This window comes from Rattus rattus, chromosome 17, assembly GCF_011064425.1.
Source record: "Rattus rattus isolate New Zealand chromosome 17, Rrattus_CSIRO_v1, whole genome shotgun sequence".
NCBI classification, from domain to species: Eukaryota; Metazoa; Chordata; class Mammalia; order Rodentia; family Muridae; genus Rattus; species Rattus rattus.
Window position 1 is genome coordinate 43,147,406 of NC_046170.1, and position 27,209 is coordinate 43,174,614.

General features: G+C 60.1%; 10 non-coding genes and 2 pseudogenes across 10 annotated transcripts; all 12 read right to left on the bottom strand.

Annotated features, from left to right (window-relative positions):
• Positions 1 to 1,109: 1,109 nt before the first annotated feature.
• Positions 1,110 to 1,228, bottom strand: LOC116886723. Its single transcript, XR_004386135.1, has one exon. It is a non-coding gene; the product is annotated as a 5S ribosomal RNA (ribosomal RNA).
• Positions 1,229 to 2,839: 1,611 nt separating this feature from the next.
• LOC116886756 lies at positions 2,840 to 2,958 on the bottom strand. The gene has a single exon (XR_004386158.1). It is a non-coding gene; the product is annotated as a 5S ribosomal RNA (ribosomal RNA).
• A 1,618-nt stretch (positions 2,959 to 4,576) lies between these two features.
• Positions 4,577 to 4,695, bottom strand: LOC116886734. Its single transcript, XR_004386143.1, has one exon. It is a non-coding gene; the product is annotated as a 5S ribosomal RNA (ribosomal RNA).
• A 1,577-nt stretch (positions 4,696 to 6,272) lies between these two features.
• LOC116886746 lies at positions 6,273 to 6,391 on the bottom strand. The gene has a single exon (XR_004386150.1). It is a non-coding gene; the product is annotated as a 5S ribosomal RNA (ribosomal RNA).
• A 1,608-nt stretch (positions 6,392 to 7,999) lies between these two features.
• On the bottom strand, positions 8,000 to 8,118 carry LOC116886754. The gene has a single exon (XR_004386156.1). It is a non-coding gene; the product is annotated as a 5S ribosomal RNA (ribosomal RNA).
• Positions 8,119 to 9,729: 1,611 nt separating this feature from the next.
• LOC116886766 lies at positions 9,730 to 9,852 on the bottom strand. Its single transcript, XR_004386167.1, has one exon. It is a non-coding gene; the product is annotated as a 5S ribosomal RNA (ribosomal RNA).
• Positions 9,853 to 11,458: 1,606 nt separating this feature from the next.
• On the bottom strand, positions 11,459 to 11,588 carry LOC116886769 (annotated as a pseudogene).
• Positions 11,589 to 13,210: 1,622 nt separating this feature from the next.
• LOC116886755 lies at positions 13,211 to 13,329 on the bottom strand. Its single transcript, XR_004386157.1, has one exon. It is a non-coding gene; the product is annotated as a 5S ribosomal RNA (ribosomal RNA).
• A 1,615-nt stretch (positions 13,330 to 14,944) lies between these two features.
• On the bottom strand, positions 14,945 to 15,063 carry LOC116886758. The gene has a single exon (XR_004386159.1). It is a non-coding gene; the product is annotated as a 5S ribosomal RNA (ribosomal RNA).
• A 1,619-nt stretch (positions 15,064 to 16,682) lies between these two features.
• LOC116886759 lies at positions 16,683 to 16,801 on the bottom strand. Its single transcript, XR_004386160.1, has one exon. It is a non-coding gene; the product is annotated as a 5S ribosomal RNA (ribosomal RNA).
• A 1,598-nt stretch (positions 16,802 to 18,399) lies between these two features.
• LOC116886761 lies at positions 18,400 to 18,519 on the bottom strand. Its single transcript, XR_004386162.1, has one exon. It is a non-coding gene; the product is annotated as a 5S ribosomal RNA (ribosomal RNA).
• A 1,609-nt stretch (positions 18,520 to 20,128) lies between these two features.
• Positions 20,129 to 20,248, bottom strand: LOC116886771 (annotated as a pseudogene).
• Positions 20,249 to 27,209: the final 6,961 nt, after the last annotated feature.

Consider the following 27,209-nt stretch of genomic DNA (forward strand, 5'->3'; position numbering starts at 1 on the left):
TTGCCCTGGAGGGGGCCGAGGGCGGAGCTTCCAGCAGCTCCTGGAATCCCGACCCACCCGGGACCCACCGTCCCTGTGCCCAGGACAGGGGCCCTCAGCCTGGGAGCGGGAAGTCAACTGAACATTTGGTGATGGCTGGTATCTATCCAATCTCACCGGGACACACACACACACACACACACACACACACACACACACACACACAGCCACACCCACCCAGCGGAGAGGCTGGCCCAAGAGCCAGGCCCCACTGCCCTTGCCCTCCCTCCCAAGTGCGGGCCTTCCCACAAGTATACAAACACACAAACATACATACATACACACAGACACACAGACACACAGACACACAGACACACACACACACACACGTGCGTGCCACCCCTGGATAGGGGCACACATACGCGGGCGCGCAGAGGCAAGACCCACGGAGGCAGACACGCGCGCCAGGGCATGAACTCACCGGGGTAAGAAAGCTGGACGAACAGGTAGACAGTCCCCCTAGGGCGCATAAGCAGGAACCGAACCTAAGGACCGCTCACAAACACACACACACGCACTCACTCACACACACACTCACTCACTCACTCACACACTCACTCACACACACACAGACTCCCGCAGGAGTCACCTTAGCAGGAGGCAGGAGGGGGAGCGACACACACTCTCACACACCGTCACACAGACCTTTGCACGCTCTCACAGCCACACCCACCACCGCAGCAGTCACCCACGCGCCGTCGTGGCCTCCTAAGAGGCACCCCCACAGGGGCACCCACCCACCCAGGCAATCCCCACACAGACACGTGGAGAGAGACCGCACAGTGCGGTGGTGGGCGAGGATGTGGTGTTCGAGGCCAGCCTGGGCTCGGTGCAAATGGAGAGAGGCTCTCTCACCCCCTGTCTTGCTGCCTCCAGGGTGGTGGGTGTCGGGCGCCCACTCTGGTGTGCCCGGCCCGAGGGCTCCTGGAGCCACCGTGCATATGCCAGGCATCTGAGAGGGCGAGGGTGGGCTCTCCCCGGGACCTGGGCTGTGGGCTGTGGGCTGCATGTGGGTGGGGATGGCCTGGCCTGAGACCGGTCCCCCGCCGCGGCCAAAAGGGAGTCCAAAAAGCCTACAGCACCCGGTATTCCCAGGCGGTCTCCCATCCAAGTACTAACCAGGCCCGACCCTGCTTAGCTTCCGAGATCAGACGAGATCGGGCGCGTTCAGGGTGGTATGGCCGTAGACGAGGGCGGCCCTCGCCGACAAGCCCCAAGAGCCTGCTGCGCTCGCTCAGCCGCCCGCCAGGCCGCCCGGCCCACCCCACCGCACGCCAGACGGCCAGCAAGCCGCAAGCCCTGAGCCCTGAGCCCCGAGCCGGAGCCCTGAGCCCCTGAGCCCCTGAGCCCTGAGTCCCTGAGCCCCGAGTCCCCAGCCCAGAGCCCAGACGACAGAGAGCCCACACCTAAGAAAACTGCCTGCCCGTCGTCGCGTCCCGCCTTCCGCGCGCCCCTCAGCCCTGCCCGAGCCCCACCCGCACGCCTGCCTGCCTCGCGTGGCCTACAGCCTCCCCAGCCCTCCTCAGCCCGCCCTGGATGGAACACGGGCCCAGCCTGTGAGTGCCAGCCTTTCCCCACGCAGGACGCAGGACGCGCAGAGGTCTCTCCTCCTCTCCTCCTCTCCTCCCCTCCCCGACAGAGAGACTCTTCCTTCCACAGGCTCAGTACAACAGCGCCCTGACCCACCCACCCGGGATTTCCTCTTGCCCTGGAGGGGGCCGAGGGCGGAGCTTCCAGCAGCTCCTGGAATCCCGACCCACCGGGACCCACCGTCCCTGTGCCCAGGACAGGGGCCCTCAGCCTGGGGCGGGAAGTCAACTGAACATTTGGTGATGGCTGGTATCTATCCAATCTCACCGGGACACACACACACACACACACACACACACACACACACACACACACACAGCCACACCCACCCAGCGGAGAGGCTGGCCCAAGAGCCAGGCCCCACTGCCCTTGCCCTCCCCCCCAAGTGCGGGCCCTCACACAAGTATACAAACACACAAACATACAAACACACACACACACACAAACACTCACACACACACACACACGTGCGTGCCACCCCTGGATAGGGGCACACATACGCGGGCGCGCAGAGGCAAGACCCACGGAGGCAGACACGCGCGCCAGGGCATGAACTCACCGGGGTAAGAAAGCTGGACGAACAGGTAGACAGTCCCCCTAGGGCGCATAAGCAGGAACCGAACCTAAGGACCGCTCACAAACACACACACACGCACTCACTCACACACACACTCACTCACTCACTCACACACTCACTCACACACACACAGACTCCCGCAGGAGTCACCTTAGCAGGAGGCAGGAGGGGGAGCGACACACACTCTCACACACCGTCACACAGACCTTTGCACGCTCTCACAGCCACACCCACCACCGCAGCAGTCACCCACGCGCCGTCGTGGCCTCCTAAGAGGCACCCCCACAGGGGCACCCACCCACCCAGGCAATCCCCCACACAGACACGTGGAGAGAGACCGCACAGTGCGGTGGTGGGCGAGGATGTGGTGTTCGAGGCCAGCCTGGGCTCGGTGCAAATGGAGAGAGGCTCTCTCACCCCCTGTCTTGCTGCCTCCAGGGTGGTGGGTGTCGGGGCGCCCACTCTGGTGTGCCCTGCCCGAGGGCTCCTGGAGCCACCGTGCATATGCCAGGCATCTGAGAGGGCGAGGGTGGGCTCTCCCCGGGACCTGGGCTGTGGGCTGTGGGCTGCATGTGGGTGGGGATGGCCTGGCCTGAGACCGGTCCCCCGCCGCGGCCAAAAGGGAGTCCAAAAAGCCTACAGCACCCGGTATTCCCAGGCGGTCTCCCATCCAAGTACTAACTAGGCCCGACCCTGCTTAGCTTCCGAGATCAGACGAGATCGGGCGCGTTCAGGGTGGTATGGCCGTAGACGAGGGCGGCCCTCGCCGACAAGCCCCAAGAGCCTGCTGCGCTCGCTCAGCCGCCCGCCAGGCCCGCCCGGCCCACCCCCACCGCACGCCAGACGGCCAGCAAGCCGCAAGCCCGAGCCCCTGAGCCCCTGAGCCCGGAGCCCTGAGCCCCTGAGCCCTGAGCCCCGAGTCCCTGAGCCCCCGAGTCCCCAGCCCAGAGCCCAGACGACAGAGAGCCCACACCTAAGAAAACTGCCTGCCCGTCGTCGCGTCCCGCCTTCCGCGCGCCCCTCAGCCCTGCCCGAGCCCCACCCGCACGCCTGCCTGCCTCGCGTGGCCTACAGCCTCCCCAGCCCTCCTCAGCCCGCCCTGGATGGAACACGGGCCCAGCCTGTGAGTGCCAGCCTTTTCCCACGCAGGACGCGCAGATGTCTCTCCTCCTCTCCTCCTCTCCTCCCCTCCCCGACAGAGAGACTCTTCCTTCCACAGGCTCAGTACAACAGCGCCCTGACCCACCCACCGGGATTTCCTCTTGCCCTGGGGGGGCCGAGGGCGGAGCTTCCAGCAGCTCCTGGAATCCCGACCCACCGGGACCCACCGTCCCTGTGCCCAGGACAGGGGCCCTCAGCCTGGGGCGGGAAGTCAACTGAACATTTGGTGATGGCTGGTATCTATCCAATCCCACCGGACACACACACACACACACACACACACACACACACACACACACACACCACAGCCACACCCACCCAGCGGAGAGGCTGGCCCAAGAGCCAGGCCCCACTGCCCTTGCCCTCCCTCCCAAGTGCGGGCCTTCCCACAAGTATACAAACACACAAACATACATACATACACACAGACACACAGACACACAGACACACAGACACACACACACACACACGTGCGTGCCACCCCTGGATAGGGGCACACATACGCGGGCGCGCAGAGGCAAGACCCACGGAGGCAGAAACGCGTGCCAGGGCATGAACTCACCGGGGTAAGAAAGCTGGACGAACAGGTAGACAGTCCCCCTAGGGCGCATAAGCAGGAACCGAACATATGGACCGCTCACAAACACACACAAAAACACACACTCACACAACACACACACTCACACACACTCACTCACACACTCACACACAAACAGACTTCCGCAGGAGTCACCTTAGCAGGAGGGGGAGCGACACACACTCTCACACACCGTCACACAGACCTTTGCACGCTCTCACAGCCACACCCACCACCGCAGCAGTCACCCACGCGCCGTCGTGGCCTCCTAAGAGGCACCCCCACAGGGGCACCCACCCACCCAGGCAATCCCCCACACAGACACGTGGAGAGAGACCGCACAGTGCGGTGGTGGGCGAGGATGTGGTGTTCGAGGCCAGCCTGGGCTCGGTGCAAATGGAGAGAGGCTCTCTCACCCCCTGTCTTGCTGCCTCCAGGGTGGTGGGTGTTGGGGCGCCCACTCTGGTGTGCCCTGCCCGAGGGCTCCTGGAGCCACCGTGCATATGCCAGGCATCTGAGAGGGCGAGGGTGGGCTCTCCCCGGGACCTGGGCTGTGGGCTGTGGGCTGCATGTGGGTGGGGATGGCCTGGCCTGAGACCGGTCCCCCGCCGCGGCCAAAAGGGAGTCCAAAAAGCCTACAGCACCCGGTATTCCCAGGCGGTCTCCCATCCAAGTACTAACCAGGCCCGACCCTGCTTAGCTTCCGAGATCAGACGAGATCGGGCGCGTTCAGGGTGGTATGGCCGTAGACGAGGGCGGCCCTCGCCGACAAGCCCCAAGAGCCTGCTGCGCTCGCTCAGCCGCCCGCCAGGCCCGCCCGGCCCACCCCCACCGCACGCCAGACGGCCAGCAAGCCGCAAGCCCCGAGCCCCGAGCCCCGAGCCCGGAGCCCCGAGCCCCGAGCCCCGAGCCCCGAGTCCCGAGCCCCGAGTCCCCAGCCCAGAGCCCAGACGACAGAGAGCCCACACCTAAGAAAACTGCCTGCCCGTCGTCGCGTCCCGCCCTCCGCGCGCCCCTCAGCCCTGCCCGAGCCCCACCCGCACGCCTGCCTGCCTCGCGTGGCCTACAGCCTCCCCAGCCCTCCTCAGCCCGCCCTGGATGGAACACGGGCCCAGCCTGTGAGTGCCAGCCTTTCCCCACGCAGGACGCGCAGAGGTCTCTCCTCCTCTCCTCCTCTCCTCCCCTCCCCGACAGAGAGACTCTTCCTTCCACAGGCTCAGTACAACAGCGCCCTGACCCACCCACCCGGGATTTCCTCTTGCCCTGGAGGGGGCCGAGGGCGGAGCTTCCAGCAGCTCCTGGAATCCCGACCCACCCGGGACCCACCGTCCCTGTGCCCAGGACAGGGGCCCTCAGCCTGGGAGCGGGAAGTCAACTGAACATTTGGTGATGGCTGGTATCTATCCAATCTCACCCGGGACACACACACACACACACACACACACACACACACACACACACACACACAGCCACACCCACCCAGCGGAGAGGCTGGCCCAAGGGCCAGGCCCCACTGCCCTTTCCCTCCCTCCCAAGTGGGGGCATTCACACAAGTATACAAACACACAAACACACACACACACACACACACACGTGCGTGCCACCCCTGGATAGGGGCACACATACGCGGGCGCGCAGAGGCAAGACCCACGGAGGCAGACACGCGCGCCAGGGCATGAACTCACCGGGGTAAGAAAGCTGGACGAACAGGTAGACAGTCCCCCTAGGGCGCATAAGCAGGAACCGAACCTAAGGACCGCTCACAAACACACACACACGCACTCACTCACACACACACTCACTCACTCACTCACACACTCACTCACACACACACAGACTCCAGCAGGAGTCACCTTAGCAGGAGGCAGGAGGGGGAGCGACACACACTCTCACACACCGTCACACAGACCTTTGCACGCTCTCACAGCCACACCCACCACCGCAGCAGTCACCCACGCGCCGTCGTGGCCTCCTAAGAGGCACCCCCACAGGGGCACCCACCCACCCAGGCAATCCCCCACACAGACACGTGGAGAGAGACCGCACAGTGCGGTGGTGGGCGAGGATGTGGTGTTCGAGGCCAGCCTGGGCTCGGTGCAAATGGAGAGAGGCTCTCTCACCCCCGTCTTGCTGCCTCCCGGGTGGTGGGTGGCGGGGCCCCCCCTCTGGTGTGCCCTGCCCGAGGGCTCCTGGAGCCACCGTGCATATGCCAGGCATCTGAGAGGGCGAGGGTTGGCTCTCCCCGGGACCTGGGCTGTGGGCTGCATGTGGGTGGGGATGGCCTGGCCTGAGACCGGTCCCCCGCCGCGGCCAAAAGGGAGTCCAAAAAGCCTACAGCACCCGGTATTCCCAGGCGGTCTCCCATCCAAGTACTAACCAGGCCCGACCCTGCTTAGCTTCCGAGATCAGACGAGATCGGGCGCGTTCAGGGTGGTATGGCCGTAGACGAGGGCGGCCCTCGCCGACAAGCCCCAAGAGCCTGCTGCGCTCGCTCAGCCGCCCGCCAGGCCCGCCCGGCCCCCCCCCACCGCACGCCAGACGGCCAGCAAGCCGCAAGCCCCGAGCCCCGAGCCCCGAGCCCGGAGCCCCGAGCCCCGAGCCCCGAGCCCCGAGTCCCGAGCCCCGAGTCCCCAGCCCAGAGCCCAGACGACAGAGAGCCCACACCTAAGAAAACTGCCTGCCCGTCGTCGCGTCCCGCCTTCCGCGCGCCCCTCAGCCCTGCCCGAGCCCCACCCGCACGCCTGCCTGCCTCGCGTGGCCTACAGCCTCCCCAGCCCTCCTCAGCCCGCCCTGGATGGAACACGGGCCCAGCCTGGGAGTGCCAGCCTTTCCCCACGCAGGCCGCGCAGACGTCTCTCCTCCTCTCCTCCTCTCCTCCCCTCCCCGACAGAGAGACTCTTCTTCCTTCCACAGGCTCAGTACAACAGCGCCCTGACCCACCCACCGGGATTTCCTCTTGCCCTGGGGGGCCGAGGGCGGAGCTTCCAGCAGCTCCTGGAATCCCGCCCCACCCGGGACCCACCGTCCCTGTGCCCAGGACAGGGGCCCTCAGCCTGGGAGCGGGAAGTCAACTGAACATTTGGTGATGGCTGGTATCTATCCAATCCCACCCGGGACACACACACACACACACACACACACACACACACACACACACACACAGCCACACCCACCCAGCGGAGAGGCTGGCCCAAGAGCCAGGCCCCACTGCCCTTGCCCTCCCTCCCAAGTGCGGGCCTTCCCACAAGTATACAAACACACAAACATACATACATACACACAGACACACAGACACACACACACACACACACACACGTGCGTGCCACCCCTGGATAGGGGCACACATACGCGGGCGCGCAGAGGCAAGACCCACGGAGGCAGACACGCGCGCCAGGGCATGAACTCACCGGGGTAAGAAAGCTGGACGAACAGGTAGACAGTCCCCCTAGGGCGCATAAGCAGGAACCGAACCTAAGGACCGCTCACAAACACACACACACGCACTCACTCACACACACACTCACTCACTCACTCACACACTCACTCACACACACACAGACTCCCGCAGGAGTCACCTTAGCAGGAGGCAGGAGGGGGAGCGACACACACTCTCACACACCGTCACACGGACCTTTGCACGCTCTCACAGCCACACCCACCACCGCAGCAGTCACCCACGCGCCGTCGTGGCCTCCTAAGAGGCACCCCCACAGGGGCACCCACCCACCCAGGCAATCCCCCACACAGACACGTGGAGAGAGACCGCACAGTGCGGTGGTGGGCGAGGATGTGGTGTTCGAGGCCAGCCTGGGCTCGGTGCAAATGGAGAGAGGCTCTCTCACCCCCTGTCTTGCTGCCTCCAGGGTGGTGGGTGTCGGGGGCCCACTCTGGTGTGCCCTGCCCGAGGGCTCCTGGAGCCACCGTGCATATGCCAGGCATCTGAGAGGGCGAGGTGGGCTCTCCCGGGACCTGGGCTGTGGGCTGTGGGCTGCATGTGGGTGGGGATGGCCTGGCCTGAGACCGGTCCCCCGCCGCGGCCAAAAGGGAGTCCAAAAAGCCTACAGCACCCGGTATTCCCAGGCGGTCTCCCATCCAAGTACTAACCAGGCCCGACCCTGCTTAGCTTCCGAGATCAGACGAGATCGGGCGCGTTCAGGGTGGTATGGCCGTAGACGAGGGCGGCCCTCGCCGACAAGCCCCAAGAGCCTGCTGCGCTCGCTCAGCCGCCCGCCAGGCCCGCCCGGCCCACCCCCACCGCACGCCAGACGGCCAGCAAGCCGCAAGCCCCGAGCCCCGAGCCCCGAGCCCGGAGCCCCGAGCCCCGAGCCCCGAGCCCCGAGTCCCGAGCCCCGAGTCCCCAGCCCAGAGCCCAGACGACAGAGAGCCCACACCTAAGAAAACTGCCTGCCCGTCGTCGTCGTCCCGCCGCCTTCCGCGCCCCTCAGCCCTGCCCGAGCCCCACCCGCACGCCTGCCTGCCTCGCGTGGCCTACAGCCTCCCAGCCCTCCTCAGCCCGCCCTGGATGGAACACGGGCCCAGCCTGTGAGTGCCAGCCTTTCCCCACGCAGGACGCGCAGAGGGTCTCCTCCTCTCCTCCTCTCCTCCCCTCCCCGACAGAGAGACTCTTCCTTCCACAGGCTCAGTACAACAGCGCCCTGACCCACCCACCCGGGATTTCCTCTTGCCCTGGAGGGGGCCGAGGGCGGAGCTTCCAGCAGCTCCTGGAATCCCGACCCACCCGGGACCCACCGTCCCTGTGCCCAGGACAGGGGCCCTCAGCCTGGGAGCGGGAAGTCAACTGAACATTTGGTGATGGCTGGTATCTATCCAATCCCACCCGGGACACACACACACACACACACACACACACACACACACACCCACACACAGCCACACCCACCCAGCGGAGAGGCTGGCCCAAGAGCCAGGCCCCACTGCCCTTGCCCTCCCTCCCAAGTGCGGGCCTTCCCACAAGTATACAAACACACAAACATACATACATACACACAGACACACAGACACACAGACACACACACACACACGTGCGTGCCACCCCTGGATAGGGGCACACATACGCGGGCGCGCAGAGGCAAGACCCACGGAGGCAGACACGCGCGCCAGGGCATGAACTCACCGGGGTAAGAAAGCTGGACGAACAGGTAGACAGTCCCCCTAGGGCGCATAAGCAGGAACCGAACCTAAGGACCGCTCACAAACACACACACACGCACTCACTCACACACACACTCACTCACTCACTCACACACTCACTCACACACACACAGACTCCCGCAGGAGTCACCTTAGCAGGAGGCAGGAGGGGGAGCGACACACACTCTCACACACCGTCACACAGACCTTTGCACGCTCTCACAGCCACACCCACCACCGCAGCAGTCACCCACGCGCCGTCGTGGCCTCCTAAGAGGCACCCCCACAGGGGCACCCACCCACCCAGGCAATCCCCCACACAGACACGTGGAGAGAGACCGCACAGTGCGGTGGTGGGCGAGGATGTGGTGTTCGAGGCCAGCCTGGGCTCGGTGCAAATGGAGAGAGGCTCTCTCACCCCCTGTCTTGCTGCCTCCAGGGTGGTGGGTGTCGGGGCGCCCACTCTGGTGTGCCCTGCCCGAGGGCTCCTGGAGCCACCGTGCATATGCCAGGCATCTGAGAGGGCGAGGGTGGTCTCTCCCCGGGACCTGGGCTGTGGGCTGTGGGCTGCATGTGGGTGGGGATGGCCTGGCCTGAGACCGGTCCCCCGCCGCGGCCAAAAGGGAGTCCAAAAGGCCTACAGCACCCGGTATTCCCAGGCGGTCTCCCATCCAAGTACTAACCAGGCCCGACCCTGCTTAGCTTCCGAGATCAGACGAGATCGGGGCGCGTTCAGGGGGGTGGTATGGCCGTAGACGAGGGCGGCCCTCGCCGACAAGCCCCAAGAGCCTGCTGCGCTCGCTCAGCCGCCCGCCAGGCCGCCTGGCCCACCCCCACCGCACGCCAGACGGCCAGCAAGCCGCAAGCCCCTGAGCCCCTGAGCCCCGAGCCCGGAGCCCCTGAGCCCCTGAGCCCCTGAGCCCCTGAGTCCCGAGCCCCTGAGTCCCCAGCCCAGAGCCCAGACGACAGAGAGCCCACACCTAAGAAAACTGCCTGCCCGTCGTCGCGTCCCGCCTTCCGCGCGCCCCTCCGCCCTGCCCGAGCCCCTCCCGCACGCCTGCCTGCCTCGCGTGGCCTACCGCCTCCCAAGCCCTCCTCAGCCCGCCCTGGCTGGAACACGGGCCCAGCCTGTGAGTGCCAGCCTTTCCCCACGCAGGACGCGCAGAGGTCTCTCCTCCTCTCCTCCTCTCCTCCCCTCCCCGACAGAGAGACCCTTCCTCCCACAGCCCCAGTACAACAGCGCCCTGCCCCACCCACCCGGGATTCCCTCTTCCCCTGGGGGGGGCCGAGGGCGGAGCTTCCAGCAGCTCCTGGAATCCCGACCCACCGGGACCCACCGTCCCTGTGCCCAGGACAGGGGCCCTCAGCCTGGGAGCGGGAAGTCAACTGAACATTTGGTGATGGCTGGTATCTATCCAATCTCACCCGGGACACACACACACACACACACACACACACACACACACACACACAGCCACACCCACCCCGCGGAGAGGCTGGCCCAAGAGCCAGGCCCCACTGCCCTTGCCCTCCCTCCCAAGTGCGGGCCCTCCCACAAGTATACAAACACACAAACATACATACACACACACAGACACACAGACACACAGACACACACACACACACACGTGCGTGCCACCCCTGGATAGGGGCACACATACGCGGGCGCGCAGAGGCAAGACCCACGGAGGCAGACACGCGCGCCAGGGCATGAACTCACCGGGGTAAGAAAGCTGGACGAACAGGTAGACAGTCCCCCTAGGGCGCATAAGCAGGAACCGAACCTAAGGACCGCTCACAAACACACACACACGCACTCACTCACACACACACTCACTCACTCACTCACACACTCACTCACACACACACAGACTCCCGCAGGAGTCACCTTAGCAGGAGGGGGAGCGACACACACTCTCACACACCGTCACACAGACCTTTGCACGCTCTCACAGCCACACCCACCACCGCAGCAGTCACCCACGCGCCGTCGTGGCCTCCTAAGAGGCACCCCCACAGGGGCACCCACCCACCCAGGCAATCCCCCACACAGACACGTGGAGAGAGACCGCACAGTGCGGTGGTGGGCGAGGATGTGGTGTTCGAGGCCAGCCTGGGCTCGGTGCAAATGGAGAGAGGCTCTCTCACCCCCTGTCTTGCTGCCTCCAGGGTGGTGGGTGTCGGGCGCCCACTCTGGTGTGCCCTGCCCGAGGGCTCCTGGAGCCACCGTGCATATGCCAGGCATCTGAGAGGGCGAGGGTGGGCTCTCCCCGGGACCTGGGCTGTGGGCTGTGGGCTGCATGTGGGTGGGGATGGCCTGGCCTGAGACCGGTCCCCCGCCGCGGCCAAAAGGGAGTCCAAAAAGCCTACAGCACCCGGTATTCCCAGGCGGTCTCCCATCCAAGTACTAACCAGGCCCGACCCTGCTTAGCTTCCGAGATCAGACGAGATCGGGCGCGTTCAGGGCGCGTTCAGGGTGGTATGGCGGTAGACGAGGGCGGCCCTCGCCGACAAGCCCCAAGAGCCTGCTGCGCTCGCTCAGCCGCCCGCCAGGCCCGCCCGGCCCACCCCCCCCGCACGCCAGACGGCCAGCAAGCCGCAAGCCCCGAGCCCCGAGCCCCGAGCCCGGAGCCCCGAGCCCCGAGCCCCGAGCCCCGAGTCCCGAGCCCCGAGTCCCCAGCCCAGAGCCCAGACGACAGAGAGCCCACACCTAAGAAAACTGCCTGCCCGTCGTCGCGTCCCGCCTTCCGCGCGCCCCTCAGCCCTGCCCGAGCCCCACCCGCACGCCTGCCTGCCTCGCGTGGCCTACAGCCTCCCCAGCCCTCCTCAGCCCGCCCTGGATGGAACACGGGCCCAGCCTGTGAGTGCCAGCCTTTCCCCACGCAGGACGCGCAGAGGTCTATCCTCCTCTCCTCCTCTCCTCCCCTCCCCGACAGAGAGACTCTTCCTTCCACAGGCTCAGTACAACAGCGCCCTGACCCACCCACCCGGGATTTCCTCTTGCCCTGGAGGGGGCCGAGGGCGGAGCTTCCAGCAGCTCCTGGAACTCCAGTCACCCACCTGGTACCCACCGTCCCTGTGCCCAGGACAGGGGCCCTCAGCCTGGGAGCGGGAAGTCAACTGAACATTTGGTGATGGCTGGTATCTATCCAATCCCACCCGGGACACACACACACACACACACACACACACACACACACACACACACACACCCCCCCACCCACCCAGCGGAGAGGCTGGCCCAAGAGCCAGGCCCCACTGCCCTTGCCCTCCCTCCCAAGTGCGGGCCTTCCCACAAGTATACAAACACACAAACATACATACATACACACAGACACACAGACACACAGACACACAGACACACACACACACACACGTGCGTGCCACCCCTGGATAGGGGCACACATACGCGGGCGCGCAGAGGCAAGACCCACGGAGGCAGACACGCGCCAGGGCATGAACTCACCGGGGTAAGAAAGCTGGACGAACAGGTAGACAGGCCCCCTAGGGCGCATAAGCAGGAACCGAACCTAAGGACCGCTCACAAACACACACACACGCACTCACTCACACACACACTCACTCACTCACTCACACACTCACTCACACACACACAGACTCCCGCAGGAGTCACCTTAGCAGGAGGCAGGAGGGGGAGCGACACACACTCTCACACACCGTCACACAGACCTTTGCACGCTCTCACAGCCACACCCACCACCGCAGCAGTCACCCACGCGCCGTCGTGGCCTCCTAAGAGGCCCCCCCACAGGGGCACCCACCCACCCAGGCAATCCCCCACACAGACACGTGGAGAGAGACCGCACAGTGCGGTGGTGGGCGAGGATGTTGTGTTCGAGGCCAGCCTGCTCGGTGCAAATGGAGAGAGGCTCTCTCACCCCCTGTCTTGCTGCCTCCAGGGTGGTGGGTGTCGGGGCGCCCACTCTGGTGTGCCCTGCCCGAGGGCTCCTGGAGCCACCGTGCATATGCCCAGGCACCGAGGGGGGCGGGGGGGGCCCTCCCCGGGGCCCGGGCCGGGGGGTTGGGGCCGCCAGGGGGGTGGGGTGGGCCGGGCCTGAGACCGGTCCCCCGCCGCGGCCAAAGGGAGTCCAAAAAGCCTACAGCACCCGGTATTCCCAGGCGGTCTCCCATCCAAGTACTAACCAGGCCCGACCCTGCTTAGCTTCCGAGATCAGACGAGATCGGGCGCGTTCAGGGCGGTATGGCCGTAGACGAGGGCGGCCCTCGCCGACAAGCCCCAAGAGCCTGCTGCGCTCGCTCAGCCGCCCGCCAGGCCCGCCTGGCCCACCCCCACTGCACGCCAGACGGCCAGCAAGCCGCAAGCCCTGAGCCCTGAGCCCTGAGCCGGAGCCCTGAGCCCCTGAGCCCTGAGCCCTGAGTCCCTGAGCCCCGAGTCCCCAGCCCAGAGCCCAGACGACAGAGAGCCCACACCTAAGAAAACTGCCTGCCCGTCGTCGCGTCCCGCCTTCCGCGCCCCTCAGCCCTGCCTGAGCCCCACCTGCACGCCTGCCTGCCTCGCGTGGCCTACAGCCTCCCCAGCCCTCCTCAGCCCGCCCTGGATGGAACACGGGCCCAGCCTGTGAGTGCCAGCCTTTCCCCCACGCAGGACGCGCAGAGGTCTCTCCTCCTCTCCTCCTCTCCTCCCCTCCCCGACAGAGAGACTCTTCCTTCCACAGGCTCAGTACAACAGCGCCCTGACCCACCGGGATTTCCTCTTGCCCTGGGGGGGGCCGAGGGCGGAGCTTCCAGCAGCTCCTGGAATCCCGACCCACCCGGGACCCACCGTCCCTGTGCCCAGGACAGGGGCCCTCAGCCTGGGAGCGGGAAGTCAACTGAACATTTGGTGATGGCTGGTATCTATCCAATCCCACCCGGGACACACACACACACACACACACACACACACACACACACACACAGCCACACCCACCCAGCGGAGAGGCTGGCCCAAGAGCCAGGCCCCACTGCCCTTGCCCTCCCTCCCAAGTGCGGGCCTTCCCACAAGTATACAAACACACAAACATACATACATACACACAGACACACAGACACACACACACACACACACACAGACACACACACACACGTGCGTGCCACCCCTGGATAGGGGCACACATACGCGGGCGCGCAGAGGCAAGACCCACGGAGGCAGACACGCGCGCCAGGGCATGAACCCACCGGGGCAAGAAAGCCGGACGAACAGGGAGACAGCCCCCCTAGGGCGCATAAGCAGGAACCGAACCTAAGGACCGCTCACAAACACACACACACACACTCACTCACACACACACACACTCACACACACTCACTCACACACACACTCCTCCGCCCCCAGCAGCAGTCACCTTCGCAGGAGGCAGGACGCTGAGCGACACACACTCTCACACACCGTCACACAGACCTTTGCACGCTCTCACAGCCACACCCCCCACCGCAGCAGTCACCCACGCGCCGTCGTGGCCTCCTAAGAGGCACCCCCACAGGGGCACCCACCCACCCAGGCAATCCCCCACACAGACACGTGGAGAGAGACCGCACAGTGCGGTGGTGGGCGAGGATGTGGTGTTCGAGGCCAGCCTGGGCTCGGTGCAAATGGAGAGAGGCTCTCTCACCCCCTGTCTTGCTGCCTCCAGGGTGGTGGGTGTCGGGGCGCCCACTCTGGTGTGCCCTGCCCGAGGGCTCCTGGAGCCACCGTGCATATGCCAGGCATCTGAGAGGGCGAGGGTGGGCTCTCCCCGGGACCTGGGCTGTGGGCTGTGGGCTGCATGTGGGTGGGGATGGCCTGGCCTGAGACCGGTCCCCCGCCGCGGCCAAAAGGGAGTCCAAAAAGCCTACAGCACCCGGTATTCCCAGGCGGTCTCCCATCCAAGTACTAACCAGGCCCGACCCTGCTTAGCTTCCGAGATCAGACGAGATCGGGCGCGTTCACGGTGGTATGGCCGTAGACGAGGGCGGCCCTCGCCGACAAGCCCCAAGAGCCTGCTGCGCTCGCTCAGCCGCCCGCCAGGCCCGCCTGGCCCACCCCCCCACGCACGCCAGACGGCCAGCAAGCCCGCAAGCCCTGAGCCCCTGAGCCCCTGAGCCGGAGCCCTGAGCCCCTGAGCCCTGAGCCCCTGAGTCCCTGAGCCCCGAGTCCCCAGCCCAGAGCCCAGACGACAGAGAGCCCACACCTAAGAAAACTGCCTGCCCGTCGTCGCGTCCCGCCTTCCCGCGCCCCTCAGCCCTGCCTGAGCCCCCCCACCTGCACGCCTGCCTGCCTCGCGTGGCCTACAGCCTCCCCAGCCCTCCTCAGCCCGCCCTGGATGGAACACGGGCCCAGCCTGTGAGTGCCAGCCTTTCCCCACGCAGGACGCGCAGAGGTCTCTCCTCCTCTCCTCCTCTCCTCCCCTCCCCGACAGAGAGACTCTTCCTTCCACAGGCTCAGTACAACAGCGCCCTGACCCACCCACCCGGGATTTCCTCTTGCCCTGGAGGGGGCCGAGGGCGGAGCTTCCAGCAGCTCCTGGAATCCCGACCCACCCGGGACCCACCGTCCCTGTGCCCAGGACAGGGGCCCTCAGCCTGGGAGCGGGAAGTCAACTGAACATTTGGTGATGGCTGGTATCTATCCAATCTCACCGGGACACACACACACACACACACACACACACACACACACAGCCCCACCCACCCAGCGGAGAGGCTGGCCCAAGAGCCAGGCCCCACTGCCCTTGCCCTCCCTCCCAAGTGCGGGCCTTCCCACAAGTATACAAACACACAAACATACATACATACACACAGACACACACACACACAGACACACACACACACACACACACACACGTGCGTGCCACCCCTGGATAGGGGCACACATACGCGGGCGCGCAGAGGCAAGACCCACGGAGGCAGACACGCGCGCCAGGGCATGAACTCACCGGGGTAAGAAAGCTGGACGAACAGGTAGACAGTCCCCCTAGGGCGCATAAGCAGGAACCGAACCTAAGGACCGCTCACAAACACACACACACACGCACTCACACACACACACACTCACTCACTCACTCACACACTCACACACACACACACAGACTCCCGCAGGAGTCACCTTAGCAGGAGGCAGGAGGGGAGCGACACACACTCTCACACACCGTCACACAGACCTTTGCACGCTCTCACAGCCACACCCACCACTGCAGCAGTCACCCACGCGCCGTCGTCGTGGCCTCCTAAGAGGCACCCCACAGGGGCACCCACCCACCCAGGCAATCCCCCACACAGACACGTGGGAGAGACCGCACAGTGCGGTGGTGGGCGAGGATGTGGTGTTCGAGGCCAGCCTGGGCTCGGTGCAAATGGAGAGAGGCTCTCTCACCCCCTGTCTTGCTGCCTCCAGGGTGGTGGGGTGTCGGGCGCCCACTCTGGTGTGCCCTGCCCGAGGGCTCCTGGAGCCACCGTGCATATGCCAGGCATCTGAGAGGGCGAGGGTGGGCTCTCCCGGGACCTGGGCTGTGGGCTGTGGGCTGCATGTGGGTGGGGATGGCCTGGCCTGAGACGGTCCCCCTGCCGCGGCCAAAAGGGAGTCCAAAAAGCCTACAGCACCCGGTATTCCCAGGCGGTCTCCCATCCAAGTACTAACCAGGCCTGACCCTGCTTAGCTTCCGAGATCAGACGAGATCGGGCGCGTTCAGGGTGGTATGGCTGTAGACGAGGGCGGCCCTCGCCGACAAGCCCCAAGAGCCTGCTGCGCTCTGCTCAGCCGCCCGCCAGGCCCGCCTGGCCCACCCCCACTGCACGCCAGACGGCCAGCAAGCTGCAAGCCCTGAGCCCTGAGCCCTGAGCCTGAGCCCTGAGCCCCTGAGCCCTGAGCCCCTGAGTCCCTGAGCCCCTGAGTCCCCAGCCCAGAGCCCAGACGACAGAGAGCCCACACCTAAGAAAACTGCCTGCCCGTCGTCGCGTCCCGCCTTCCGCGCGCCCCTCAGCCCTGCCTGAGCCCCACCTGCACGCCTGCCTGCCTCGCGTGGCCTACAGCCTCCCCAGCCCTCCTCAGCCCGCCCTGGATGGAACACGGGCCCAGCCTGTGAGTGCCAGCCTTTCCCCCCACGCAGGACGCGCAGAGGTCTCCTCCTCCTCCTCCTCCTCTCCTCCCTCCCCCTGACAGAGAGACTCTTCCTTCCGCAGGCTCAGTACAACAGCGCCCTGACCCCCCCACCCGGGATTTCCTCTTGCCCTGGAGGGGGCCGAGGGCGGAGCTTCCAGCAGCTCCTGGAATCCCGACCCACCCGGGACCCACCGCCCCTGTGCCCAGGACAGGGGCCCTCAGCCTGGGAGCGGGAAGTCAACTGAACATTTGGTGATGGCTGGTATCTATCCAATCCCACCCGGGACACACACACACACACACACACACACACACACACACACACACACACACAGCCACACCCACCCAGCGGAGAGGCTGGCCCAAGAGCCAGGCCCCACTGCCCTTGCCCTCCCTCCCAAGTGCGGGCCTTCCCACAAGTATACAAACACACAAACATACATACATACACACAGACACACAGACACACAGACACACAGACACACACACACACACACGTGCGTGCCACCCCTGGATAGGGGCACACATACGCGGGCGCGCAGAGGCAAGACCCACGGAGGCAGACACGCGCGCCAGGGCATGAACTCACCGGGGTAAGAAAGCTGGACGAACAGGTAGACAGTCCCCCTAGGGCGCATAAGCAGGAACCGAACCCAAGGACCCTGTCTCTCACACACACACACACTATACACATCACACACACACAGACTCCAGCAGGAGTCACCTTAGCAGGAGGCAGGAGGGGGAGCGACACACACTCTCACACACCGTCACACAGACCTTTGCACGCTCTCACAGCCACACCCACCACCGCAGCAGTCACCCACGCGCCGTCGTGGCCTCCTAAGAGGCACCCCCACAGGGGCACCCACCCACCCAGGCAATCCCCCACACAGACACGTGGAGAGAGACCGCACAGTGCGGTGGTGGGCGAGGATGTGGTGTTCGAGGCCAGCCTGGGCTCGGTGCAAATGGAGAGAGGCTCTCTCACCCCTGTCTTGCTGCCTCCAGGGTGGTGGGTGTCGGGCGCCCACTCTGGTGTGCCCTGCCCGAGGGCTCCTGGAGCCACCGTGCATATGCCAGGCATCTGAGAGGGCGAGGGTGGGCTCTCCCGGGACCTGGGCTGTGGGCTGTGGGCTGCATGTGGGTGGGGATGGCCTGGCCTGAGACCGGTCCCCCGCCGCATGGCCAAAAGGGAGTCCAAAAAGCCTACAGCACCCGGTATTCCCAGGCGGTCTCCCATCCAAGTACTAACCAGGCCTGACCCTGCTTAGCTTCCGAGATCAGACGAGATCGGGCGCGTTCAGGGGTGGTATGGCTGTAGACGAGGGCGGCCCTCGCCGACAAGCCCCAAGAGCCTGCTGCGCTGCTCAGCCGCCCGCCAGGCCTGCCTGGCCCACCCCACTGCACGCCAGACGGCCAGCAAGCCCTGCAAGCCCTGAGCCCTGAGCCCTGAGCCCGGAGCCCTGAGCCCTGAGCCCTGAGCCCTGAGTCCTGAGCCCTGAGTCCCCAGCCCAGAGCCCAGACGACAGAGAGCCCACACCTAAGAAAACTGCCTGCCTGTCGTCGCGTCCCGCCTTCCGCGCGCCCCTCAGCCCTGCCTGAGCCCCACCTGCACGCCTGCCTGCCTCGCGTGGCCTACAGCCTCCCCAGCCCTCCCTCAGCCTGCCCTGGATGGAACACGGGCCCAGCCTGTGAGTGCCAGCCTTTCCCCACGCAGGACGCGCAGAGGTCTCCTCCCTCCTCCTCTCCTCCCTCCCCGACAGAGAGACTCTTCCTTCCACAGGCTCAGTACAACAGCGCCCTGACCCACCCACCCGGGATTTCCTCTTGCCCTGGAGGGGGCCGAGGGCGGAGCGTCCAGCAGCTCCTGGAACCCCGCCCCCCCCGGGGCCCACCGTCCCTGTGCCCAGGACAGGGGCCCTCAGCCTGGGAGCGGGAAGTCAACTGAACATTTGGTGATGGCTGGTATCTATCCAATCCCACCCGGGACACACACACACACACACACACACACACACACACACACACACACACACACCCACACCCACCCAGCGGAGAGGCTGGCCCAAGAGCCAGGCCCCACTGCCCTTGCCCTCCCTCCCAAGTGCGGGCCTTCCCACAAGTATACAAACACACAAACATACATACATACACACAGACACACAGACACACACACACACAGACACACACACACACACGTGCGTGCCACCCCTGGATAGGGGGGCACACACATACGCTGGGCGCGCAGAGGCAAGACCCACGGAGGCAGACACGCGCGCCAGGGCATGAACTCACTGGGGTAAGAAAGCTGGACGAACAGGTAGACAGTCCCCTAGGGCGCATAAGCAGGAACTGAACCTAAGGACCGCTCACAAAACACACACACACACACACACACACACATTCACTCACACACTTCACACACTCACACACACACACAGACTCAGAGGAGTCACCTTAGCAGGAGGCAGGAGTGGGAGCGACACACACTCTCACACACTGTCACACGGACCTTTGCACGCTCTCACAGTCACACCCACCTCCGCAGCAGTCACCCACACAACGTGGCCTCCTAAGAGGCACCCCCACAGGGGCACCCACCCACCCGGGCAATCCCGCACACAGACACGGGGAGAGAGACCAGTGCGGTGGTGGGCGAGGATGTGGTGATGGAGGCCAGCCTGGCCTCGGTGCAAATGGAGAGAGGCTCTCTCACCCCGTGTCTTGCTGCCTCCAGGGTGTTGGGTGTCGGGGCGCCCACTCTAGTGTGCCCTGCCCCAGGTGTCCTGGAGCCATCGTGCATATGCCAGGCATCTGAGAGGGCGAGGGTGGGCTCTCCCCGGGACCTGGGCTGTGGGCTGTGGGCTGCATGTGGGTGGGGATGGGCTGGTCTGAGACTGGTCCCCCGTCGCGGCCAAAAGGGAGTCCAAAAAGCCTACAGCACACGGTATTCCCAGGTGGTCTCCCATCCAAGTACTAACCAGGCCCGACCCTGCTTAGCTTATGAGATCAGAGGAGATCAGGCAAGTTCAGGGTGGTAGGTCTTGCTAGTCAATTGCTCTATGACTGAGCTAAATCCCCAACACCTCTTGTGCCCTTTTTGATGGATGTGTTTACACTGGACTCAGGGTCAGCGGCTTCAAAAGCGCACCTCTTTCCCAGTTAGCTTTCTTATGATCTTGTGGATTAGGATATAAGCTCTTGACTTTTGCTCCAGTGCCATGCCTGCCAGCCAGTGTCCATGTACCCTACCCCTTGACATGTTAGTCATGGGCTCTAACCCTCTGGAACTATAAGCTAGCCTTCAATCAATTCTTTCTTCTACAAGTTGCCTTGGTCTTTTCACAGCAATAGAAATCTGAGATGGTTGGAGTTCGGTTCCTGAGGAAGATTCCATTCACTGTGATATTTAGTGTTGTTCCACCCTATGCAGCCTCAGACTAAATAAAAACAGGGCAGGGCAGCAAGATAGTTCAGTGGGTAAAGTCTTGCCTGGGTGTGACAACCTGAGTTCAATCCTTGGGACCCACACAGTAGAAAAAAATAACTCCTACAAGTCACTTGAACCTCCAAAAGTGTACCGTGGCACATGCATGAGAGTATATGCACACAGACACATGCACACCTAAGCAAACGAATGTATTTAAAACTTTTTACATAAAAATAAAAAGGTAGAAAATGAACTGAGGTTTGCATCCACCGCCATGCCCTGTATCTTGATATATCCAGAAGTGAGCACGCAGTCACTGAACACCAGGACTTTTCCTACCACAATGCATCACAACCTCAAACCATTAGCCCCAATAAATCCTTCTACGGACAAGCCCCCTTCTCACGAGTTTGGTCACAGCAGCGAGAAAAGGAACTAACTCCTGGCAAACAGTTACACAACAATGCAACACAACAATTATGTTTCTTCCTCCCGTCTGGTGTCTCTGTGGTACTTCACATTTTGTGAAGTAATTTACCTTCATTATGTCAAATGTTCAGATACGAGAATGGTTTTCAAATTGTCAAAGCCCCTGTGTCCCTCTGGGGGATTTTCTCTAGCTGGGGTTTTCAAAACAGGCTCTGAGCTGACATCTACTCAGCTGAGGGAGAGCCTTGGCCGCTCCGGAGGAGCTCCTCCATTCGCCTAGGCCTGAGTCTGGTCACCCTAGAAAGAATGCTTTGTGTTCACTCCAGGGAGGCCTGAGTTTCTACATGGTGAGTGAGAGATGAGAAGGTGGGTCTGCTGTATCCAGAGCTCAGGGGAACAGGAAATATGATTAAATGCTTGTTGCTCTTTTCTCAGAGAGAAAGCCATGTGTAGGTGTGCATTGGTGAGAGAAACAGTAAAGTCTCAATTGGGAATTGGCTCATGTGATTCGGGACGTGAGGGAAGATGCTGTCGGTGTCTGCAAGCTGGAGAATTGGAAACCATGTTGTCTGAGTTGATTGATGCAAATGCCAAGGTCTGAGAGAAGGAGAACAGATGACATCACTGTCTGTCCAAGGCTGAGCCAGGGATACCATCTAGGGGCCTTAATCGGGTCCAGTTTTCTCTACTAACTAAAGATTTCAAACGCAGGATGAAAATCTGACACAGCATCCAGCATTGGGTAGAATCAGCTTGCAAGGAAAGGCTTGTACTAGGACTGAGGAAATGCACACAGGAAGTTTCTCAGAGGGGCATTCAGGAAGCCTATCTGTCTATTAGGGAATCTGTTCAACTCCTATGTCCTTTCCACTCTGCTCCCCATCCCTTAACAGCACAATACCTTGAGCAAATGCGGTTACACAGTGATTGCTGCAAGGTAAGTGGCAAATTAAACATTGGTGGGTGGGTGGGTGTAAGTCAGTCATCCAATAGCACCCTCCATCATGATGCTTTTTAAATTGCAGGCAAGGGCATCGCCCGTTGTATCATGCAACCTTTCCTGATATACACCCATCCATCCCTGATACTACCTTTCCAAAAACTGTCTTTAAGTCTCTATTGATCTCGCTTCTCTATTCTCTAAGTCTCTGTTGATCAGACATGGCTTCCGCAGAACAGTTATGCAAGCAGGACCCACTGCCGTCCACAACTGCCACAGGCTTACTCAAGTGTGGCTGTAGCTGCTTCTCTAGGGACATGATTATATGTCTCAAAATACCCAAGATTAATGGTCACACCTAGAGGATTGATAGAGCCAGAAAGAGGAGAAGAGGGTTTTACTCCTCAAAAGAATATTCCAGCCTGCATGATTCTGGCCTTGCCCATGACTGACAAAGTGAAACTAAATATTGCTATAGAGAAAGCTAGGAGAGCTTGTAGCAGCACATGTGATCTAGGTAATAGCCATAGAGGCCACCAAATTCACCACAAGTCCTTGCCATAATAGAGTGAAGCAGTCACATACTGTTCCTTGCAGATGCTGCATGGCCACACCCACTCCAACAAGACCACACCCACTTCAACAAAGGCCACGCCTCTAAGTAGTGCCGCACCCATTTTCATTCACACTCCTGTGATGGTTAACATTATATTTATGCTTGTTATGCTTCTGAGACCAAAAACCAAAAACTGCCTCTAACATGTGAGCTCCTAGAGCCCACTCTCCCCACCTTTTTTTTCCAGAGAGAGTGAACAGTGTTCTTAGATCGACTTATCTTGTAAAATTTGCTGTTCTAGCAAGATAATAATCGGTTACACAACTGACTGCTATTTCTGTTTTTGTAATCAAACTTGCTCACTCCACTCAGTGACTGGGACAGCTATAAGACATATATGTTAAATTTAGACCTTGCCTACACGTAGACAGAATGCGTATAATCTTGTGGTTCTTCACTCTATGAGCCTTAAACTGATATGACTAGATGCTGTATCTTGGGAACATTCTCATGCAATACATATATATATATATATACATATATATATATATATATATATATATATATATATATATTTATATATAAGTGCACTGTCGCTGTCTTCAGACAGACCAGGAGAGGGCATCAGATCTCATTACAGGTGGTTGAGCCACCATGTGGTTTCTGGGATTTGAACTCAGGACCTCTGAAAGAGGAGTCAGTGCTCTTAACCACTGAGCCATCTCTCCAACCCCTCCCCCAACCCCCACGGGCATAGCAGTATTTAATAAAATCTCTTCTTATTAAAACTGATTCATGGTCATGGTGAATCTGTGAATGACCCCAGACCCACAATTCCCATCACATCTAGGAAGGAGGAATCTTAAGGAGAAAATGCCCCCATGAGATCAGCCTCAAAGGGGCTGCAAGCCTTTAACCACGGCACTCTGGAGGCAGAGGCAGGTGGATCTCTGAGTTCAAGGCCAGCCTCTTCTACAAAGCAAGTTCCAGTTCCAAGATAGCCAGGGCTACACAGAGGAAGCCCTGTCTCAAAAACAAAACAGAACAAAACCAAACAAAAAGACCAACCTGTAGGTAAGCCTCTAAGGTATCGTCTTGATTAATATCAATGTGAGAGGGCTTAGCCCACTCTAGGCAGTGTCAATATCTGGGCAGGTGATCTGGGTGGAGTAAGAAAACAGACTGAGGCTGCAGAGCTCGCTCAGTTGTTAAGAGCACCAACTGCCCTCCCAGAGAACTTTGGTTCAATTCCCAGCACCCACATGGAGGCTCATAACTGTTTGCAACTCCAGTTCCAGAGGATCTGACACCCTCTTTTGGCCTCCACAGTGCTTGTATACACATGACGCACAGACATATGAGCAGGATGTCTTAGAGTTTCTATTGCTCTGATGAAACACCAAGAACAAAAAACAAGTAGGAGAGAAAAGGGCTTACACTTCCAGAACATAGTCCATCACTGGAGGAAGTCAGGACAGGAACTCAAGCAGGGCAGGAACCTGGAGGCAGGAGCTGATGCAGAGGCCATGAAGGAGTGCTTCTTACTGGCTTGCTTCCCATGGCTTGCTCAGCCTGCTTTCTGGCGGAATTCACAACCACCAGCCCAGGGATGGCACCACCCACAATGGGCTGGGCCCTCCTCCTTGATCACTAATTAAGAAAATGCCTTACAGCTGGGTCTCATGGCGGTATTTCCACAACTGAGGCTCCTTTCTCTGTGATAACTCTAGCTTGTATCAAGTTGATACGTAAAACCAGCCAGTACACAGGCAGAACACCCATACAAATAATAATAAAAAATAAAGGTTTAAGGGGCTGGAGACATGGTTCAGAAGTTAAGAGCATCAGCTGCTCTTCCAGAGGACCCTGGTTCAATTCCCAGCACCCACATGGCAGCTCACAACTGCCTGTAACTCCAGTTGGGGGAGATCTGATACCCTCACACAGACATGTAAGCAAAACATCTGTGCACATAAAAACAAAACAAAACAAAAAAGAAATCATTAAAAGAATTAAAATAAAGGTAAGAAGCAGAAGAAAGAAAGAAAGAAAGAAAGAAAGAAAGAAAGAAAGAAAGAAAGAAAGATAGATAGATCCTTCCAGCACTACGAAGGCAGAGGTAGGAACTCTATGAAAAGTTTGAGGATGGACTGGTTGGTCTACAGAGTGAGTTCCAGGACAGCCAGGACCACAGGCTTGTGCTCCCCATGGCCTGTGCTCCCCACGGCTTGTGTTCCCCATGACTTGTGCTCCCCATGGCTTGTGCTCCCCATGACTTGTGCTCCCCATGGCTTGTGTTCCCCATGGCTTCTGCTTCAGTTCCTGCTTCCAGGTTCCCATTGCTCCCCATTACTTCCCTTCATGATGGACTGTTGCCTGGAAGGATTAACTAAAATAAACCCTTTCTTCCCCAAGTTGCATTTGGTGAGGGTGTTTTATTACAGGAATGGAAACCCTAAGACATGGGCATACACTAGCCCTGCCTGCTCAAAGCCCCAAGTCTTTTTTTTTTTTTAGATTTATTATGTATACAGCATTCTGCCTGCATACCAGAAAAGGGTATCAGATCCCATTACAAATGGTTGTGAGCCACCATGTGGTTGCTGGGAATTGAACTCAGGACCTCTGGAAGAGCAGACAATGCTCTTAACCACTGAGCCATCTCTCCAGCCCCCGCCCTAAGTCTTAAACATGGACAAGTCTGGCCAGATTCTGAGGGAGGCAGGATCCTGAAAAGTTTTGCTCACCTGTGACATTCTACTCCAAATGAGTTCTCGTTGTTCCAGCCCCAGATCTCAGATTTGATCCCATTCTGAGAGCCTGCTTTCTCTTCCCCATACATTTTTGGAGGCAGGATCTCAAGGAGTCCATGCTAACCTTGAACTCGCTATGAAGTCCAAGAGTAGCATTACACTTCTAACCCTTTTGCTTTTACCTCTCCAGGCTGAGATTTATGGGTGTGTGTAACATATGTGGCTTTGGCCCTGTGGGTCTCAACCTGGGTGTCTCAATCCCTTTGGGGGTCTAATGACCCTTTCACAGGGGTCACCTAAGACCATCAGAAAACACAGACATTTACATTAAGATTCATAACAGTAGCAACATTTCAGTTATGAAGTAGCAATGGAATAACTGTATGGGGGGGTCACCACAACATGAGGAACTGTATTAAAGTGTGGCCACATTAGGAAGGCGGAGAACCACTGCTCTGGTCCTTTGGTTGTCTGTCTGTCTTGTCTTTCCACACAGTCTAACTATGTAACCCTGGCTGACCTCAAACTTGCTATGTGGACCAGGTGGACTGTGAGCTCATGGAGATCTCGTCTCTGCTTCTGCTTCTCGAGGGCTGGGATTCATGTGCGACAAGGAGCCTAGTTTTGTTTAAACATTTATTATGTGGTATGGTTTCTTTTATACCCATGTTGTGTCCTGGAAATTAAACCCAGGCTTGGTGGACTGTATCTTCACCTGCTGAGCCATCTTACTGAACTGTGGCTAATAGTGTTTGTTTCTTTTGCCTTTAAAAACAACAAAAACAAAACCCGGCCTACCAAACAAACAAAACTCACCACCCCACCCACAATTCCCCACCCCCAGGGTTTCAGTATATATTCCGAGTTGGCTTAGAACTCACTATGTAGAGGACGTTGGTCTTGGACTCAGAGTTCCCCCTGACTCTGCCTTCCTAGTGCTGAGCTTAAAGGCTTGACTCATGTTTTTGCTTTCCATATTTGATGTTTCTCTTTTGTTTATTTTCCCTGTTTTTAAATTTTAAATAATTATTTCTTAGTACCCAGGACCTTGTGCATGCTGCTAGGTGAACTCTATCAACAGATGCTATTCTTTCTTCCTTCCTGTTCCTCCTCCTCCTCCTCCTTCTTCTTGACAGGGTTTCTCTGTGTAGCCTTGGCTGTCCTGGAACTTACTTAGTGGACCAGGGTGTCCTGGAATTTACAGAGATTTGCCTGCTTCTGCCTCCCAAGTCCTGGGATTAAAGACGTGTCCACTATTGCCCGGCAGTGTTTTGTTTGTTTATTTTTTCTGACAGGGTTTCTCTATGACATTAACAGCTCTGGCTGTTCTGGAACTCACTCTGTAGACCAGGCTGGATTTGAACTTGCAAAGATCTACCTGCTTCTGCCTCCCAAGTCCTGGGATTAAAGGCGTTCACCACCACGCCCTATGCTACTCCCTTTTCACAGTATTTTCATACAGCAATAAAGTTACAATGAGTTTTACCTTACTCACCTCCGCTTTACTGGACCATTTAAAATAGTAGCAATTAAACCATTACTATAGTGTCTTCAGATAATAAAAAGTAAATATTTGGCCTTTACCCTGGTTTCCTGGCTCAGAACGTCCCAGACACTTTGAATTTCCTGAGTCGATAGTCTTTGATTGGCTGTAATAAGCCTCTTTCAATTGTACCTGCACCTTTCAACTGCACTGTGAATCCAGTGATTCATGGAGACACTGAGGTAATTTCGGATGGGGCCTGATTGCCAGGAGAACCAGCCTTCTGATTACTGGCCTTTAGCCAACAATACAATAACTACTCTTACCTGTGCAATGAAGCCTCAGAAATCCCTAAACAGTGGAATTAATCCCTTTATGTTGGTGAGAAGACTAACAAGCCAGAGAGAGGGTGGTCCCCGTTC